Source organism: Delphinapterus leucas, chromosome 12 (genome assembly GCF_059928025.1).
Source record: "Delphinapterus leucas isolate spDelLeu-1000000601 "Yukka" chromosome 12, BTC_Dleu_Yukka2, whole genome shotgun sequence".
Classification (NCBI taxonomy): Eukaryota; Metazoa; Chordata; class Mammalia; order Artiodactyla; family Monodontidae; genus Delphinapterus; species Delphinapterus leucas.
In genome coordinates this window covers 76,066,851-76,086,060 of record NC_143140.1, presented here as the reverse complement: position 1 = coordinate 76,086,060, position 19,210 = coordinate 76,066,851, and the positions used below count along the sequence as shown (strand labels likewise).

Genomic DNA, 19,210 nt, shown 5'->3' with positions numbered 1-19,210 from the left:
GATCGGTTCCTCTCGGCTCCGGGTTCGGCCCCGGCCCGGCGCAGGCGGCCACCGCAGGCTGGGCTCCGGGAACGTGGCGCCCGGGGTCACCTGACCGCGCGCCCCATCAATCAGCGCCCGCCCCGCGCGCCCTCCCGGGCTGCAGCAGCCGGGCTGGCGCTCGGCTGGCCTGGGGCGGCGCACCCGGAGTGGACTGTGAGAGCCCAGCTAGCATGGATGCCTCGTGCTGACACGAGCCTCTTTATTTAGATTATCCGAAAATGTGAGTCACACCCACCCCACGCAAACCTGGTCTTTGGTCAGGGTGGTTTTCTTTCTCCCATCTCAGTGTGCTGATGTTGCTGAATTTGGGGTCCTAGTTCCAAGGGTATATTTATTTTATATAGTTTTCTTGGTGTCATTTTTAATGTTAAGAAAAACTTGAAATTTTGTTTTACATTCGTTCATACGTACAAATACTGTTTGCGCTGACCTTGTTTTTCTATTTTTCCAATATACATACGCACAAACATCTATTACAGAGCCTGTTGCAAGGCTGAGGTGACGGCATAATATGAGTTTGTGCTGTGTGTGAATTTTTCTTACTTACATATGTCATTCCCAATGTGTTCCTCTGATTCTTTTACATGATCATCACACTTGGGAGGGGGAAAAAAAAAACAGCAACCTAAATTCCTAGTTGGTATAAACAATGAGGAAAGGATGATTGATAAGGGAGCTCTGGTTTATTGCTGGTTTAATATTTGAGAGTTAACAATTTACGAGGTAGTAAAGATAAACCACTAGGGGCCTTAAACAAAATTTTCAGAAAGAACTCACTAGTCTTTTATTAGTTATAACGTACAAGTTTCCTCAGTCTATTGGGGGGGTGGGTAGTATTCCTTATAAAGTCTCTAGCTTAGCCTCCTTTCTTTGGGGGGATTTTCTTCACATAAGCCAAATAAAATCCAGAAGATTAATAGGAAGTGGGTATAATTTATTCATCCACTTTCATTCATTCATTCATTTTACAAACACCAGTTTGTGGCCTTCCAGTTCCACTGGCGCTGTGAATAATGCAAAGATAAATCTGAGATGTTGCCTTAAAGAACTTCAAATCTAGTAAGTGAGATAAGGCAAGTAAGTAAGTAAGGAAATGCAAGATCGGCGATAAGTACTGTAAGAAAAGGACAGATCAAGTGCTTTTTGAGTCTGGCTGTATCAAGGGAGACTGAGGTTTCTTTTAACTGATAATTCTACAGACCCTTAAAGCTGCTCATCATGCTCTGTATCCCGGTGGAGTTAATGAAAACTCAGATTGCTTCCTTTAAAATAAAACCACATCGGAGCGTCTGAGGATTTCATTACTGAAAATTATGTAAGTGAAGAGCACTTTGTAAATTGCAAAGTGATACACAAATATTTATTTAACCCAAAATTTTGGAAAAACACAGTCATTTGGGGACATAGAATTTCTGAGTTTTCAAGCTCTGAGGGGATGTTTAGCTAAGCTTCCTGGAAAACCCTAAGGAAAGGGACATGTGGGACAACAGCCTCCGTCTCTATGATACTGACTCCAGCCACGCCCAGCTTCAGGGGCTTATGGGTGCCTTACCTGGGAACCTGTGCCTTACCTGTTTCTAGCCCTTCTCCCCTCACTCAGAGACTGATATTCTCTGTAGATCATGAGCAAAAGGAGCCAAAGAAGTTCCTACTGGTGGGATAACCAAGCATCCCACTCTGGTCCTGCTCCCTGTTTGCTTTGTAAGTAAGAAAACCACACTTAATGGGAGATTTTGACCTCAGAGGACTACGTTTCCATAGAACAGACGGTGCGACCTTCCTTCACAGCCTGAGAATGGAGCTGAGGGGAAAGTGGAGACAGGCCATGAGGACGTGGGTAGCAGTTACTGCCCCTGCGACCAACAGTCCAGCTGCAGTCCATGTGCCTGTGATGAGGTTTTCTCTGCCCACCCCGAAGATGGATGTAGAACATTCAGAGAAAGTGATAGGAATGGGGCCTGGATCTGCCATTAATCCAAACTCAGAATTGCCTCACAGTCACCAGAGAACAGTGAAAATTCAAGAAAACTGAACTGATAATCTCTGGGATAAAGCCCTTGACATAGGAGAAAAAATGATGATATGAGTATAGATTTCTATATAAAGATATAGGCATGTGTAGGTATATATAATATACAGAGACGTGATTCTACATAGATATGGTTCGTATCCAGGAAACTGCATCCTAACATAAGAGCCAAAAAGAAAACTTTGCGACTAAACGATAGAAAAATGGGGAAATGCACAATGTATAAAAAGCAAGGCTCTCCTTCAGCTTTACCATTGGTGTTGACTGTGAATAAATACCCCACATGGAAGCATTTAAAAGAGGGACATAAACTGGAGAATTTACCTCATCTTTTTCAGGTCAAGAAAGTATAGCTCTGTGGCTTATATATAATAAAACTATAATATTTGCTGAATATTGTTGCTAAATTCTTCAGTCAAATGTCTAATACTTGTGCAAGTTGAAGAAACCTATAAATAAAATTCATTGATATAATTAAAGAAGCAAAGAGATAATAATATATGAAATTTTTAGAGGATAATTAGCACAAAGACAGAGTTTCTTACAATTTAGTGAACTTAAGAATCACCAAGGAGCATATTTTAAATTCAGATTGCCTGCCAGCTCCAAGAAATTCTGATTTACTAGGTCTGGTGAGGCCCAGGAAGCTGCAGTTTTAACAAGCAACCCATGAGGTTAGATCAGGATGGTTGGGGAATTGCACTTTGAGCCACTGTTCCCTAAGGGGCTGGCCTCAAATAGGCCACTTTGGTTGATTGGATGGGTCTAGAAATTGCCCTAGGAGAAAAAAAAAATCCATACTGGATCCATCATACTTTCAAAATACCCACGATTAGCCTTAGCTCTTTGCATTCAAGTGTTTCATTCAGTTGTGGATCGCCCTTGAGATTACCAGAGGTCATTCACACCTCAGGAGCCTTCTGGGCAATTCAGCCTGCTCGGTACAAAGCTCGCCCGGATGCTCTGCAGGGAAGGTCTGATGGCAGGAGGCCAAGGAGGAGAGGACTGTGGAGGGTATGGGAGCTGAAATGCAGGGTCCAGAGAAGCTAAGGACAAAGTACAAGGACTAAGCTGTTGGGGAGAAAAGAGCAACTGATACAAAAGGATACAATAAAGGAGGCTCTGAAACAGAAGAACGAGGAGCAGAGAGTAGAGGGTGTAAACACAGAACAACTCCTTCAGGTGTGCCTGCCCACTGGCAACCAGAAAACTGGCGTTAGCATCCGTGTTACTTTTACTTGGTTTCATTTACTTTGCATAATTTTATCATGTTGGCACTCGCAGGGATTTTACAGTCTCTCCTTCAACCCTCTAATTTTGTGGGTAAAGAAACAAATGAAAGATGCAAAACTGACTAAGGAGTGCATTTAGGTAAAAAACAACCTATTGGCAGAAAATGTCCAAATTACTAAGAAGGGAAAAGAGCATCGCTGTGTTATGTAAGTTCATTCTTAACCTGAAGAAGGAGGAGGGCAGAAGATAATGTAACTGAAAGATAACAGGCTGGATTTAAGTTACCTAAGTGCTAATTATTATATTGATGGTTCTCAGCTATATGACCTTGTGGACCTTAACCTTTAACTTCCTGTCTGTGAAACAGAAAGAATATCTCCCTCGAATGCTGTTGTGAAAATCAAATGAATTACTTAATAAAAACTATTTATCACAGAGTTTCGTACTTTTAAACTTTTATTTTGTTCCTATCTCTTTCTCTTAATTTAAGAGGATTTGGTGCCATCTTGTAATCATCTTCATTTCTTATTTTTTTTGAAAACATTCCTGGAGCTCCCATTGTCTGCTGAGGGGCTGGGTGTACCAATGGGAATAAGCCACGGTAGCTGTCTCCAAAAAGCTCCTGTCTAGTGAGAGAGACCAACACTTAGATGGACAACTATAAATTAATATGGGTGCACCAGTACAGCCAAGATGTAACATGAGCCTGGAGAGGAACATGTAACCCAATAGGAGGAGACAGGGACAGAGGGGTATCAAGAAGTGACACCTGAGCTGAGCCTTAAGAGATCACAGGGATCATAAAGGACATCTATTGTCTTGCCTCTGCCCAGCATCTTTTCTATTCTTTTGGAAGGAATGTTACCTCTTCCTTTAGGTAATTGCTCTTCTCCTGCGCCAATCCAATTTTGTGGGGCTGTCAATCACTTCTCCATCTGGCCTTGGGGTGGGCTTATGACTTGGAAACAGCCAATCATAGGCCTCAACCTCAGTGATAGTGATTAACCGGAAGAGAGGATGGGAGATCCAGGCTAGGCCCATCTGAGTCCTTCCAGAGGAGTTTTCACAGTGACACAGAAAGGGAAACTTCTCTTTTTTCTCTTTGGATTAGTGAACTGGAGTAGCATAAGATGGAATCCCTCCACACCCATCTCCTGCTCCTACGGCTAGCTAGAGTTCTATACCTACAGAGGAGAAAATGAAAGCATCACACCAGGAGCTGAATAAATACGGAAAAAGAGACTTGAGGATGTAAGAGTCCCTGGAAGGCAGTGCCCTTTTTATAGCTCCCTTTTTTCTGAATGTTAACCTATGTTGGAATTCTATCACTTATGACTGAACGAGCCCAGTGCAATATAAAAATTAACCAGGTAGGGCTTCCCTGGTGGCGCAGTGGTTGAGAATCTGCCTGCCAATGCAGGGGACACGGGTTCGAGCCCTGGTCTGGGAGGATCCCACATGCCGCGGAGCAACTAGGCCCGTGAGCCACAACTACTGAGCCTGCGCGTCTGGAGCCTGTGCTCCGCAACAAGAGAGGCCGCGATAGTGAGAGGCCCGCATACCGCGATGAAGAGTGGCCCCCGCTTGCCCCAATTAGAGAAAGCCCTCGCACAGAAACGAAGACGCAACACAGCAAAAATTAATTAATTAGTAAACTCCTACCCCCAACATTTTCTTTAAAAAAAAAAAAAAGGGGGCTTCCCTGGTGGCGCAGTGGTTGAGAGTCCGCCTGCCGGTGCAGGGAACACAGGTTCGTGCCCCAGTCCGGGAGGATCCCACCTGCCGCGGAACGGCTGGGCCCGTTAGCCATGGCCGCTGAGCCTGCGCGTCCGGAGCCTGTGCTCCGCAACGGGAGAAGCCACAACAGTGAGAGGCCCGCGTACCGCCAAAAAAAAAAATTTAACCAGGTAAAGAGGAGACCTAAGTGAAGGCCTGAGGGTAAGAAAGCGTAGGATGTGTGTGTGTGGTGGTAGGTTGCAGGAGGAACGCTTCCTTTTGTTGAAGTCCTGCTTAACCCCCTCAGTTGTCTGTGGACAACGCTAGACATGCCAAACCAGATACATCCACTGCCTTAGCCTGGTAAGGATGGGGATCACCATCTAGATTTCCAGGCCGTGGTCATACATTTTATATGCCTACATTGTGCATTCGTTCCCCCACCTTAAACTCCAGTTGGATATTGCAGCTGGAATGTGTCCTAAATCAGCCTGTCTGGCAAGAGCCCTAACCCTCAGCCTAGCTCTGCCTGCTTCCTTGCCCAGGGCCAGAGTTCAGGTTCCTGGATGTACCCTTGGGTACAAATAGATACACCCCTCTGGCATTGAGAATCCAGCCTGGGCTGTGCTCCTCCGGTTCCAACGCAACAGGAAGGCTTGATGAGGTGAGGTCCGTGTTCCTGATGCCCCTCTCGGGGGCAAACGTTAAAGTGCACAGCTGACTGATTCAAAAGGGACCTGCTTTACAGCCCAAGCTGTCTCCACGGCCCTTCTTTCCAAGACTCCTCCCTCTGGGCAACGGCCTCTCTGTATTGTGGGAAGACTTAAACCCGAGGCTGACCAAGTTATGATGTTAACCAACTGGCCTTACTTTAGTAACCATTTTTTTGCATCTTGAAAACTCTCTTCAAGTTTTCAAGCGGTTACCAAATTCTTCCGTGTTCTCACCCTGCTTTTAAAAGACATATTACTGCATCAGTTTCCCCATCCTGTGTTGTGTGTGCCCGGAAGTCAGCGGACTTCTCCCTCTGGAGAACTAGCAGGGGCCGCAGATGCACAGGTCAGTGCCTCCTTGGTGATTGTTGCTCATTTCCGGCCATGTGGACCTGAAGAAGGACTCAAAGATCCAATCACTGTAACAGGGTAAAATATTTGGGCAGTTTATTGGTAATGTGCAGACAATTTTAAGTATTGATTATTTTAATAAACTATTTTACAAAATTAGGACAAACTGGTTTTTAGTGTAGTTACAGTCACCACAGATCTCAAACTAGTGGCTGCCTGCACTAGAATGAAATTATGTCACCACATCAACTGTATCTGTCCTCCAATAAGCATCTTTATTCATGTGTCTGTTCTTTGCAAAGAAAAGCAATTCTACTCAGGTACGCACTGTGCCCCTGCTTTGACACAGTAGTCGCCTCCACCAAGGAGGCATCCCAGAGATCTAAGGACCTAAAGGGGTCGTTGGTCAACTCACATGTGCAGGCAGAGCCTTCTTTAGAGAATGCTTCTAAATTAAAATAAGGGCCAAGTTTTTGTTCACATTTATGATCCACTTGGCATCATGAAGTACTATTTTATTTGTTAGAGACTAATATAAAAAGAACAGATGCAGGCTCAATAGGTCAAGTTTACATTCTTGCTAAATGATGCCTATATGATAACGAATCTTGCTATCTGAAAAAAAGGTTTCCCTGTATTTCAAATTAAGAGAAATGGGCAAATTTGTTTCTCACACAATACATGGTAGTATGTGGATGGTGGACATAGAGATAAGTACCGTATTTATATTTGGAGTTGCAATTTATTTCCACTAAAATGACCTTACATTACATTTATGTCGTTAATTTGAATTAAATATGTGACTTTCTTGTATTAAGTTAGGGGTGGTGTTTTTTGTTTGTTTGTTTTTGCTTAAATAAATGCACAAGAGCTGTAAGCATAAATTGTCTATATTTACATTTAAATACACATTTAAGTAATATTATAATTAAAATAATGTAACTCAGTGAGAGTCTATAGGTTGTATTTTTCCTTATATAGGGTTAGAACATTACTCAAGTTTGAAAAACATTGGGCTAACACATAATTGTGTTGACTGCTCAGTACAATCGTAGATTTTTTTTTTTTTTTTTTTTTTCTGCGGTACGCAGGCCTCTCACTGTTGTGGCCTCTCCCGTTGCGGAGCACAGGCTCCGGATGCGCAGTCTCAGCAGCCATGGCTCACGGGCCCAGCCGCTCCACAGGGAGCGCCACCAGGGAAGCCCTAATCATAGATCTTTATAAAGTATTATCAGAAACATCATATGTCACTGTGTTTGTATAATGCTGAATACTTCAATCTCTATATAGTCAAAAACTCAGTTTCAGTGGCTTCCAGATAAAGATGAAGATTAAAAACATCATCTAATCTTGCTTCTTCCAAAACTCCACTGAAACTAAACCTAAGAGACATATTTTAAGGCGTGAGACTACAAGATAGGGCTTCCCTGGTGGCGCAGTGGTTGAAAGTCCGCCTGCCGATGCAGGGGACACGGGTTCGTGCCCTGGTCCGGGAAGATCCCACATGCCGCGGAGCGGCTGGGCCCGTGAGCCATGGCCGCTGAGCCTGCGCATCCGGAGCCTGTGTTCCGCAACGGGAGAGGCCACAACAGTGAGAGGCCATCGTACCGCAAAAAAAAAAAAAAAAAGACTACAAGATAAAGATGACCATGACGACAACAATTTTGAAGCAAGAAAGTAGATGGTCAAGTGGAAACTGACTTTGCAGGCCTGAAAAAGACTAATTAAGTCAGCAGTGGAGGGAGGCTGAGAATAAATCTAATTTCCACTGAAATGTCAGCCCCACACCCAGGAAGTGATGGCACCAGGAACCCTAAAAGAGGAGAGTGATGGGGGAGAAAATAAAAAGGATTGGTTGTAGGAAGAAGTTAGATCCCTCAGTTCCTCAGCCCTCCCTAAACAGCTGGGCAACTGCCTCTCCCCAACCCCAGCAGAAGATCAGAATGTATTCTCTGGATCAGGGAAACCAAGCCAAAGGTAAGGGAACTATACTCAACGAAGGGAGGATTGAGTATGCATATTCGAAGCTTATATTTCCAGCCTCTGCTCCCAGTGCAGCTCTCAGAATACAGGCAGTGGGTCTATATTCTCCACATGGGGATATAGATAATGTAAGTACATTCAATGGGGAATCTGAACACACAAGAAGAATCACTTAAAAGCAGACAATAGAAGTTCCAAAACAAACAGATGACCCACATCACCTACCTACAGAAAAAAATGAAAGTCATCCATGAACTGGGAGTTTCACTCAGCTTTTTATTAGAACACCCTTAATCATGCACTAACAAACAATTTAGAATTATCAGACATCTGAGGATAACCTCTCACATAAATATCGGAATAAAATATATAAATAGAAAAAGGCAACTTGAAGTAAACAATGACTAGGCTGGCAAGGAAAAAAATTTTTTTTATTACTATTAATATCTACAGAAGAGAGTAGAAGGTTCTAAATTAATGAAACAAGACTAGGAAGCTCCAATAAAACAGAGTTACAGAGAACAACAACCAAAATATTTAAACATTGTTCTAAAAATGAAAACTCAGTAGGTATATTGGAATAGAATATAGAAGAAATCTTGCAATAAGAAAACAAAAATTAAAAAAACTTGAAAAATAAGAGGGAAAACATAAGCAAATTAAAGGACAAGTCCAGAAGTTCCTCGAAGAGAGACTAGAGAAAACAATTATTTCATTAATGAAATAATTTAAGGTTTCTGAAAATTGCTGGATATATATTTCTAGTGTGAAAGGGCTTACTGAGTGTCCAGCAATGAAAACAGGCCCCCACCAAGATACATCATAGAGATATTTCAGAGCACGGAAGACAGAGAGAAGATCCTACAAGTTTCCAGAGAGAAGGGAGTGGGGGCAAGGTCACATACAAAGTAACAGGAACCAAAATGACTCTGAACTTCTCAACAGCAACACAGGAAGTTAGAAGGAAATGGAGCAATGCATTCCAAATTCCGAAGGGAAATGATTTTTAGCTAATATTAAATGTCTGGCCAGCTTTACAACTAAGTTGTGAGGAGAAAAATCTTTCACTGAAAAACTTTACCTTCACTCCACACACACATACTTTTTCTCAGAGAATTACTGAAGGATATGTACAACCCAAACAATGGAGTAAATCAAGAAAAAAGAAGACATGCTTTTCAGAATAAATGAGATCCAACACAGGATGAATGCAAAAGAATTCTCTTATTTACCCAGAATCATGCACCAAGCATGGGGGCAACCCATCTGGACTCATACAAGCCCAAATGCTCCAGAAGAAACTTAAGAAAATAAAATTGATATAATACTCAACCCAAAGAAATATACTGAGAAGATATTTAAACATCTGGTAGACAAGTATACCAAGAAATGGTAAGCGTGTACCTAGAAAACTAGGTAAATGAGAAAACAACAATTCTTAACTGAGGGAAAACTACAAGTTGTGCAGTAAAGGAAAATAATCATAGATGTTTACTAGATGACTCAATACCGAATAGCCTCCAGAGTCATAATAAGGTTAACCCTGAACATTGAGTGAATTAAAATTACCGTAAATCTCAATCAAGAAGATGAACAGCAGAGAAGTGTTTATGACTGGGTTCGGGAACAGGGGAGGAGACAAGATATTTAAATCTTCATCTTCATGACAGGAAGTCCATAGATAATATCTAAACCTGAAAAAAACAAGAAGGAATATTACAAGTGTGTGACAGAGATTTGGAGGTAATATCAGAAGAGTAGCTTTAAAAGTTCAAAGTAGATGCTTCTGAGAAAGGGGATATGGAGAAAAGCAGTTGGAGACTGACATCTGTCTTTGCAAACTTTGTAGAACTAACTGATTCTTTAAATTATGGACATATTTAACTTTAATAAAAAGAAAATAACAGGCTGACAGAATTCATAAGTGCGTGCAGAATAGTATGAAAAGCAATGGTTTATGGTTAGACCAGAGACCCAGATCTAAGTACAGTAGGCAGGCCACAGTATGATTTTCGTGGGCCCTAGGCACTTTTGACTTTGTGGGCCCCTTCCACTATAATATCAGTATTTTAAATTATTTTCGATGTAATTTATATACTTTGACTTTTTTCTTTCTTAGACAAAATTTAATAAAATTTCATGAGCTTTTTACAAATATCATGGGCCCTAAGCACTGTGCCTGCTGGTTAAATCCACCCTGCAGAAGAAAGAAAGGAGAAAAATACAGGTTTCTGTTTACTCTGTAGTTAGCAATGCTCTCTGTGCTAGGGATCAAAATTTCTAGGTCAGAATGATGGCAAATTAAATAATTTTATAAACAATAAAAACTTTTTTTGCTCTGATCCAAGCACTGTTAGTACAAAACTGTTTTACACAGTATATTCTCTTGATTTTTCTAAATTTATTTCACAGCAGTAACATCATGTTGAAATGCTTGAACCTAGCTGCTTAATGTAAACCAATATTAAAGTTTTTGGATGTATTTTCAATTTTCCATAGGGTTATTCTCAACTGAATACAATATTAAAAGGCTTTTCTGTCTCCAGTTCTTTCTCAATTATTATAAAGTGAACCTGACATTTGCTGTTACAGTCTTTACACGTCTGTATGAAGATTATATCATACATTGTGATCAGCTTAATCATTCCCATTTCAGTTGGTTAAGTTGAAGAGATCAAGACTTTGTGCCCAAAGATGCAGGTGAAAATTTAAAGAATTTCTTTAAAGTTTGTTTGAATAATAGTACCTTGCAAGTGTGCAACTCTATACATTTGTCTCAGTACTTTCTCTTTTCTACTTGGATGTCTTTCTATTGTTTCCATTTCAGCATATCTAAGACTGAACTTCCCTTTAAGGTTATCTCCCTCTCTTGACTTACTCAATCCATTCAATTGGTAACACAATTCTGGTCACTCTAGCTTGAACCTAGGATTCTTGCCTCTCATCCCCATGTTCAATATCTAACTGATTAACAAGCTCTGTTGATTCTTCCTTCGCAATATTTCACATATCTGTGGTAGCAGATCCCAACTTTACCACTCCTTCTCTTCTCTGTACTTGAACTTTTTTAATGGCCTCCTAATTGGCCTCACTCATCCAGCTCTTTCTCCTTCAGTCTATCCTACGCTTTTCATTACATAGTGCTGTTATAATCATGTTGTTCAAGAGTCTTCAATGGCACCCAGTTGCCTCCTGGATAAAATTGGCCATTTGAGTCTGGTAGCAAACTACTCTTTTGCTATTCCCAGACCTTTTAATTCACTTTTCGTCAAAAAATCTTTTACAGCACACCCCCATACCTTTGGTCCCTCTGTTCTTTCTTCTGGAGTGTCTCCTTGTGACTTCTCCCTTTTTATTAATGTGGCTCAAGTCCATCTTCTCTTTGAAGCTTTTCTTGACTACTCATCCCATAATGATTCGGGTTCTTTGGATTCTAAACTCTTATTGTCAGTACCATTCATTTAAAATGTATCATAATGCCTTTTGGAGTTCCCTGGTGGTCTAGTGGTTAGGATTCAGCACTTTCACTGCCATGGCCTGGGTTCAGTTCCTGGTCAGGAGACTGAGATCCCACTATATATGCAGCCAAAAAAAAAAAAGCATCACACTGCCTTTTATGTTTAGTTATAGCCTCTTATTTATGCATCTTGTTGCCTAAATAAATTTTAAGCTCCTGAGGACCCAGAGTGTGTCTGATACTAACATGGTATTGGTCACATAGTATGTGTCCATTCAATAATTGATTGATAAAGGAAAAATATTTTTGACTGAGCTTTTCCATTTCCATGTAGATACCTGGCATTATAATATATATATATGAATATGAATGTACTTAATACCATTGAACTGTACACTTAAAAATGGTTAAGATAAAAATTTTGTTATTTATATTTTATGACAATTAAAATTATTATATATATATTATACCAAAGTCCATGTTTTATATATCTTCAAATTATATCTGACAATTTTGATGTATTGATACTATCTACTTGGTTTATCAAATACGAATGAGTTGGAAGAAAACACTGGGTTCGAGTCCTTGCTCTATCAGAGAACAACTATATGATGACCTTGGACAAATTGCTTAACATTTTGCGCCTCCACTGCCCGTTCTGTAAAATGAGTGGACGGATTCACTGGATGATCTCCAAAGGCCCAGTTGTATGAGTCTGAAACTTCGCGTCTCTGGAGAGCACACATCATCTCCAGCATCATGGGAGAAAGCTCTTATCTGGCTCCCTTCCCAGATTTGCAAACCAAACCGTACTGAGCATAACTATTCCACTCCCAGCCCTGTGGATTCTAAAAACTGTTTGGGAAACTGATAGCAGCTATGAATTTGGAGACCTATGCTTCTGCCCCACCCTGGCTGTGCCTCTTTTTTGGGAATTCCAGCCAGGCTTGCACTCAACCGGCATGCTGTCCCAGTAGCACTCATTGTACCCAGGCCCACTGGGAAGGGATAAACCCCTCCCTTTGGTGGCCTCTCGCCAGGCCTCTTGCTCCAGCTCAGGGTGTGGGAGGGGTGGGGAAAGGAACTTCTTCCCTCAACTACAACAGGAAGCGCTCGGGAGACAGGTCTCATTCATTAGTTTAGCAAGATTTCTGGAGTTTATTAACCTCACATTTTAAATTTATTTATTTATTTAGGCTGCGTTGGGTCTTTGTTGCTGCGCGTGGGCCTTCTCTAGTTGTGGCAAGCGGGGGCTACTCTTCATTGTGGTGCGTGGGCTTCTCCCTGCGGTAGCTTCTCTTGTTGCGGAGCACGGGCTCTAGGTACGCAGGCTTCAGTAGTTGTGGCACACGGGCTCTAGAGCACAGGCTCAGTAGTTGTGGCGCACGGGCTTAGTTGCCTTGCAGCATTGGGGATCTTCCCAGACCAGGGCTCAAACCCGTGTCCCCTGCATTGGCAGGCGGATTCTTAATCACTGGGCCACCAGGGAAGCCCTCACCTCACATTTTAAGTGGAGGGACTTTTGTCTGTTTTGCGGTTGCAAAATCCTTTAAAATATATATTTTTAAAAATTTCCAACTTTGGGGGAAAGAATATTGCTCTGATGGTTGTCCTTTGAAAGTAATTATGGAAACTGAGTTGTTTGCTTTTTTTTTTTCAAAATAATACTAGGTTTTGTTTGAATTTGCACAAATCTCTACTTCATCTTTTAGCTCAGATTAGTTACAGTAACTACAAACCCTTCAACCAAAAAGGCAGTTATATTAACAGTTTTTTAGAGTGCTGGCACGTTGTAAAATCCCAAAGTTTCAGTTCCTACATGCAAAGCGTGGGGCAAAAGAGGAGGGAGGGGGAATTGTCATCTTAATTGTAGATCAATAGCGCACCCCAGCTTTCCAGGAGTCCTGAACAAAGGGTAAAGCCAAATACTTTAGGTCTGAGACCACTGGACTCTCAAACAATTTTTGTTTAAAAACGAGAGGAGAGTGGGCTTCCCTGGTGGCGCAGTGGTTGAGAGTCCGCCTGCCGATGCAGGGGACACGGGTTCGTGCCCTGGTCCGGGAAGATCCCACGTGCCGCGGAGCGGCTGGGCCTGTGAGCCATGGCCGCTGAGCCTGCGCGTCCGGAGCCTGTGCTCCGCAACGGGAGAGGCCACAACAGTGAGAGGCCCGCATAACGCAAGAAAAAAAAAAAAAAGAGAGAGGAGAGAGAGAGAAATTTCTTGCTGCCATTGTCTTAATAAGTATTTAATTAATTAGTGATCTGCTGATTCTCCATGGGATTTAAGGTTATTTATATAACGATTAAATAAAATTGAAACTAAATGGCCAAGGAAAGCTGGACCGAATTAAAATTATAGATTGGAAAGATAAGATAAGGTCAGGAGCAAGGTTAAGACACAAAACCACATGGATACATTTTTGATTACTTCTTGGTGTTGTGCCACAATTATTGTGAATAACAATGCTTGTTTAATTATCACAAAATGTTAATACCAGGCCATTACTCATAGACCCTTCTCCAAGAGCTATTCCCTTAAGTGGCTCAGTGCAGCTGTGCCAGAGCCCAACATATTTTGCTTATCTCCCTTCAGATAATGGTATGGTCTGTCCAATATTAACTTGAGGGGTCGTTCCATCAACAGAGCCAGGATTCCTGGGGTTAACTTCTTTAAATTCTAGAGTGTCATTGTTCATTTTTCTGTCTTTGTGATTGATTAACTGTCTTGCGCTGGCTGGATGAATAGTGTGGTTTCTCTGTGGCACCTCCTTGGACTTGACCTCCAGCCTCTCCAATGGTTACCTTAAGTAGCTGGGTGTTTGGATTCTGTCATATAGAGATTCAGGGGTTATATCCATTTTTCCGGTTATGTTGGAAAAGAGGCTTTTCTGTCGGTACTTTTGTTTCTAATACCAGTTGTGTGGTTTTGTGATTACAATGCAGTTTCTTCAGAAATTTTCAATACTATATATTTTTTTCTAAAAATTTCAAAACCAACACATTTTAAAAATATTAAAATAATACTGCTTTCTTTTTTTAATCTAGAAAATCTTTCCTAAAAAGGAAACTCAATCCCAGTTTGTTTATCATCTCCTCTGAAAACGAAGCTTTTCTATCTTTAACCGAGATGTTCAGCCTACAGGCTGGGCTGGAGGTGAAAAGGTCACAGAAGAATTATTCCAAAGGAGAGAGTATTAAATGTTTCTGCACTCCACTGGTGAATCAGAAACAGAGAACTAAGGGCTGGATGACAGCTCATACACTAAAGAATTCTAGAGCTAGAAAAGAATGTTGCCCTTAGGCTAATGACTTCAGAGCTATATTTTCTCCCTTTGAAGTTGGCCTTGGGTAATAGATGTCAAGAGTAGAGTGTGGGACAGGGGCAAAGCAGAGACTATGGCCCCCAAGTTCTTTTTTAGCCATTTTGCTCCACTGTAAGATCATGTCTCTTGATTGGGGAGGGACGGGGGGGAGGTACGATTGACACACAAAAAAGCTGTACATATTTAATGCACACATTTTTGTGAGTTTGAAATAAAGTGTACACACATGAGACTGTCACCGTAAACAATGCCAAAACCATAACCATCACCTCTGAGCTTCCTTCCTCCCTCTTTTTTTTTTTAAAGAACATTTAACCTAAGATCTCCTCTCTTAACAAAGTTTTAAGTACATAGTATATTATTATCACCTATATGCAGTATGCTGTGCAATAGATCTCTAGGATTTACTCATCTTGTGAAACTGAAACTGTGTATTCTTTGACCAATATCTCCCTGATTCCCCCTCCCCATGTATCCTGATTTTCAGTCTGCAAATGAGGCCATCATAAAGAAGAAAGAACTGAATTCTCTCCTTCTGAGGCTCATTGCAAACATTTCTTGTAACCTCAGAACTCTTAGGTCCTAAAAATATCCATTTAGATTTATTTCACGAAAATTTTAAATAAGGAATTTCACATATTTCTGTCTAAACAGAAGAGGCACTCAGAGCACACCCTGTGGTTACATTCCCCGCTCTGCCACTCACGAGCTGTGACTTCAGGAAAATGTTTTACCTCTCAGTTTCTTCATCTATAAAATAGTGATAATAACACTTACCTCATAAGGGTGTTATGAAGGATCCAATGAGTACAATGCATAAATGCAGTTTAGAAAACATGGTATAAAATAAATGGTAATTACTCTCTAGATTTTAGTCAACAGAGCCTGATATGTAGTCAATAAAATTTTTGAAAGTTTTACTTTGGTTTTATTATGAGAGTGAGCTATGGCCTTATAAAAATTTTATTTCATTTTATTTTCAAACCTTACAAATAGCTGTGATATATATTTTGCAGATTAAAAAATTTGAAACTTCGTGCTATGGACTGAATGTTGTGTCTTCTCAAAGTCCTGTGTTGAAGCTTTAACCCCCAATGTGATAGTATTTGAAGGGGGTACTTTTGGGAGATAATTAGGTTTAGATGAAGTCATGAGGGTGGAGCCCCCATGATGGGATTAGTGCCCATATAAGAAGAGGGAAAGACCAGAGCCCTCTCTCTCTGAGCCATGTGAGGGTACAGCAAGAAGATGGCCTTCTGCAAACCAGGAAGAGGCCTCTCAAATTGGCTGGCACCTTGATCTCAGATTTCCCAGTCTTTAGATCTGTGAGAAATAAATGTCTGTTGTTTAAGCCACCCAGCCTATGGTATTTTAGTGCCTATGGTATTTTAGTAAGGTCACTCGAGACCACACAAGCAATGAGTAATTGCACCAGAATTTGAATAAGTGCTTGACACCAAAGCCTTGGCTTTTTCCATAAAACCATGCTGCCCCCAAATGTTACAGGGAAGCTACTTGGGTTTCTTCAGACAGAAAGTTCCTCTGAGCCAGCCTGAATCCAACTGGTCCATTTTGCTATCTGTGTTACCATAAGTAAGTTACTTGACTTCTCTGTGCCTTGGCTTCTTCAGTTGTCAAATGGGGATAATAGGAATACTCTATCTCACAGGGTTGTTGAGATAACTGTATGAAGACCTATGAAGTATTTAGGACAGTGTCTGGCATGCAATAAGTTTTAATATTACTATTACTGTTATTGTTACTACTACTACTACTACTTATAACTTTGGGGCCAACTCAGATTAGTCTTTGTGAGATGGGAGGAAAGAGCACCAAATATTGTCTTTCAGCACAGACTCTAATACTTTACATAGTACAATACTAGTGTGTTCCTTGTGGAATATTAACTTTGTGGTTTTCTGAAATCATCCCTGAAAAATTTACAACAGAATTTGACTGGCCACCCAGCAGAATTACCAGCAGAGTTTTTAGAAAACAGATTTCAATCCACACTCCCATCCCTAGCCCAACTCCTATCTCCCACCCCCATCCTCATGCCAGACCACTTATCAGAATCTGCAAGGATGGGCCAGAAATACCTACATTTAACAAGTATCCCGAGTGAGTCAGATGTGCAGGCTTCTAATCTAACCCATTTTAAAACAAGGAAAAAATGAGACCCAGAGAGGTTACGTGATTTTCCCAAGGTTCAGGGCTCTTTCCACCATAAGGTGCTAATATTCACGCAGATGTGCTGCCTGATTATTCTAGGTCTATTGCCAGCACAGTTTTTTGTCCTTGTCAGCCAGAAGAATTATAGACTCAATCAAAATGCTGAACTAGTCTCACAGCTCCGCCCCTGCGCACCAGGGATGTTAGGAAGCTGAGGGCTGGGGGAAGACTTGAGTGGCAGGTACCCAAACTCCTCTCCCCTCCTCTGTGAACTGGGATGTGGGGTGACAAACACGGAGAGAAAGCAACTCACTTAAGCAGGCCTGGACTCTGGGTCTGCATGAATACGATAGGGCTCTGCATGCAAACATGTAATTTATCTTCTATTTGGTTTAGCCCTGGTTGAAAGATAATCCTAGGTTAGCCTTTTTGAAAAGCATCTTATCTCTCTTTTGTATTTTTAACCAGGTGTGACTCTCTTTTTCTGTTGTTTCGGCTGCTGTTGACACTGGGGTTGAATTTGGACCCACTGATCTTTCAGAAGATGCCTAAGTTGTTCATTTACTTACTCTCTGACAAGCTTACCTGTGCTTGTAGAGCCACCAAATGGTTTTCATAGCAAAAATGTTTCTGAGCTGTTGACTTGTAAACATAGCCTTAAAGTCAATAAAGTCTTTTCTCTGAGAGCTCCCAGGTATGTCAAGAAATCTAAGACAAAAGAAAACAAAAACTCTCCTTAAGGCTCTCATGAAACCAATTTGTAGATATGGCCTAACAACTCTCTAAACTATTGTTTAAAAACATCGGAACGGGATCTTTTGTTGAGGGTGTTTCTAGGTATCTCCCAGACAGGGATAGCTTATAAAATATGGGGGATAGCTGTAGCCACCAAGAGAAAACTAGGAGAATTGTTATAAATACCAAGTCTTGCTCAGCCAGCAGCTAAGCCGGAAGAATGCCTCTTGTTAGGAAGCGTGCTACTACTTTCCTAAAAAGGAAAAAAAAAATTAGTCATAGGGGCTTGTTTCTACTTCTTGACACGATATTCCCTATGTGGAATCTTTCCTGTGGGTTGCCAGGAGCAGGGAGTTGGAAGGAATACATGCTCATTTTTAACCTAGTGGTTTTGCCCCCTGAAGCCCAGAGGAAAAAGGAATGTTCCCATAGCAAACATTCTGTACTTCCTTTATAGTTACACTCATCAATCTTATAATTGCTTGTTCAATATCGGTCTTCCAATTAGACTATAAATTCCATGAGAGTGATTATGTTTTTCCTTATTCACTACCATGTATCTGGTATAGAGCCCTGGCATGTAGTTTGATGTTCAATAAATATCTTTTGAATAAAATGCTGAATAAATTACGTTGAAGCCATAGCCTTCAACAGGGATGATTGGAGCCAGTAGATTTATATTGGAGATGAAACCACTAGGTGAATTTGGAGTTGCTGTAGATGTACAAGGTGGTGGAGTATATAATGAAATCAATTAGATGAAAAAGTGGGAATTTCTAGTTTTGAAGGCAAAAACAGGGAAGAATCTTGTGATTACATTGAACCTGGTATGATTACATTGGTAATAATTAAGAATCAAAGAGAAAAATGCCAAATTGCCCACAGGTCTGCCTGTCGTAAAACATCTTTCATATATTATAGAGCACATATTAGTATTTTAGGTTTAGTTGCTTTAACAAAGAGGGGTTGTAGATTTTTCAAAGTACGAGTGTAAAAGTAGTCACGTCTGTGACAAACTGTACAATTTCAGCAACACAGCATCTTAAAGCCATCTGGGGTAGTGTAACATCCTTGTTGGCTTTCTTGTTGATAAATAAAGCTCTTGAAAAATAAATCTCCAAAGTTAAACCTATGAAGTGTCTGCAATAGTGTCATAAACACTATCTGCTTTTAAAAATTAAGAGAAAAAGATCATTTCATAGATACAAGCTTCTTTGATGGGATGAATATCTACCTGAAAATATGATGATGAAAGAGTCTAATTGAAAAATGGTTGCGAGTATGTCTCTGTTGAACTTCAGTCCCTTGTAGTGCTGCCTCTACCAAAGGACACTGAGAGTGACGGGCTCAGAATTGAATAGCAGATCAGGATCAAAACTGGAGAACCAGGAACACGCAAAGTGCAAGAGACAAATACTATCAAATATTGACTTTTAAGTGAAGGAATTTTGAATAG

General features: G+C 41.0%; 1 long non-coding RNA gene across 1 annotated transcript; it reads right to left on the bottom strand.

Annotated features, from left to right (window-relative positions):
- Positions 1-308: 308 nt before the first annotated feature.
- Positions 309-18,303, bottom strand: LOC149747900 (uncharacterized). The gene is made up of 3 exons (XR_016395244.1): positions 17,605-18,303; positions 9,637-9,761; positions 309-6,152 (listed from the first exon to the last, which is right to left on the bottom strand). It is a non-coding gene; the product is annotated as an uncharacterized LOC149747900 (long non-coding RNA).
- Positions 18,304-19,210: the final 907 nt, after the last annotated feature.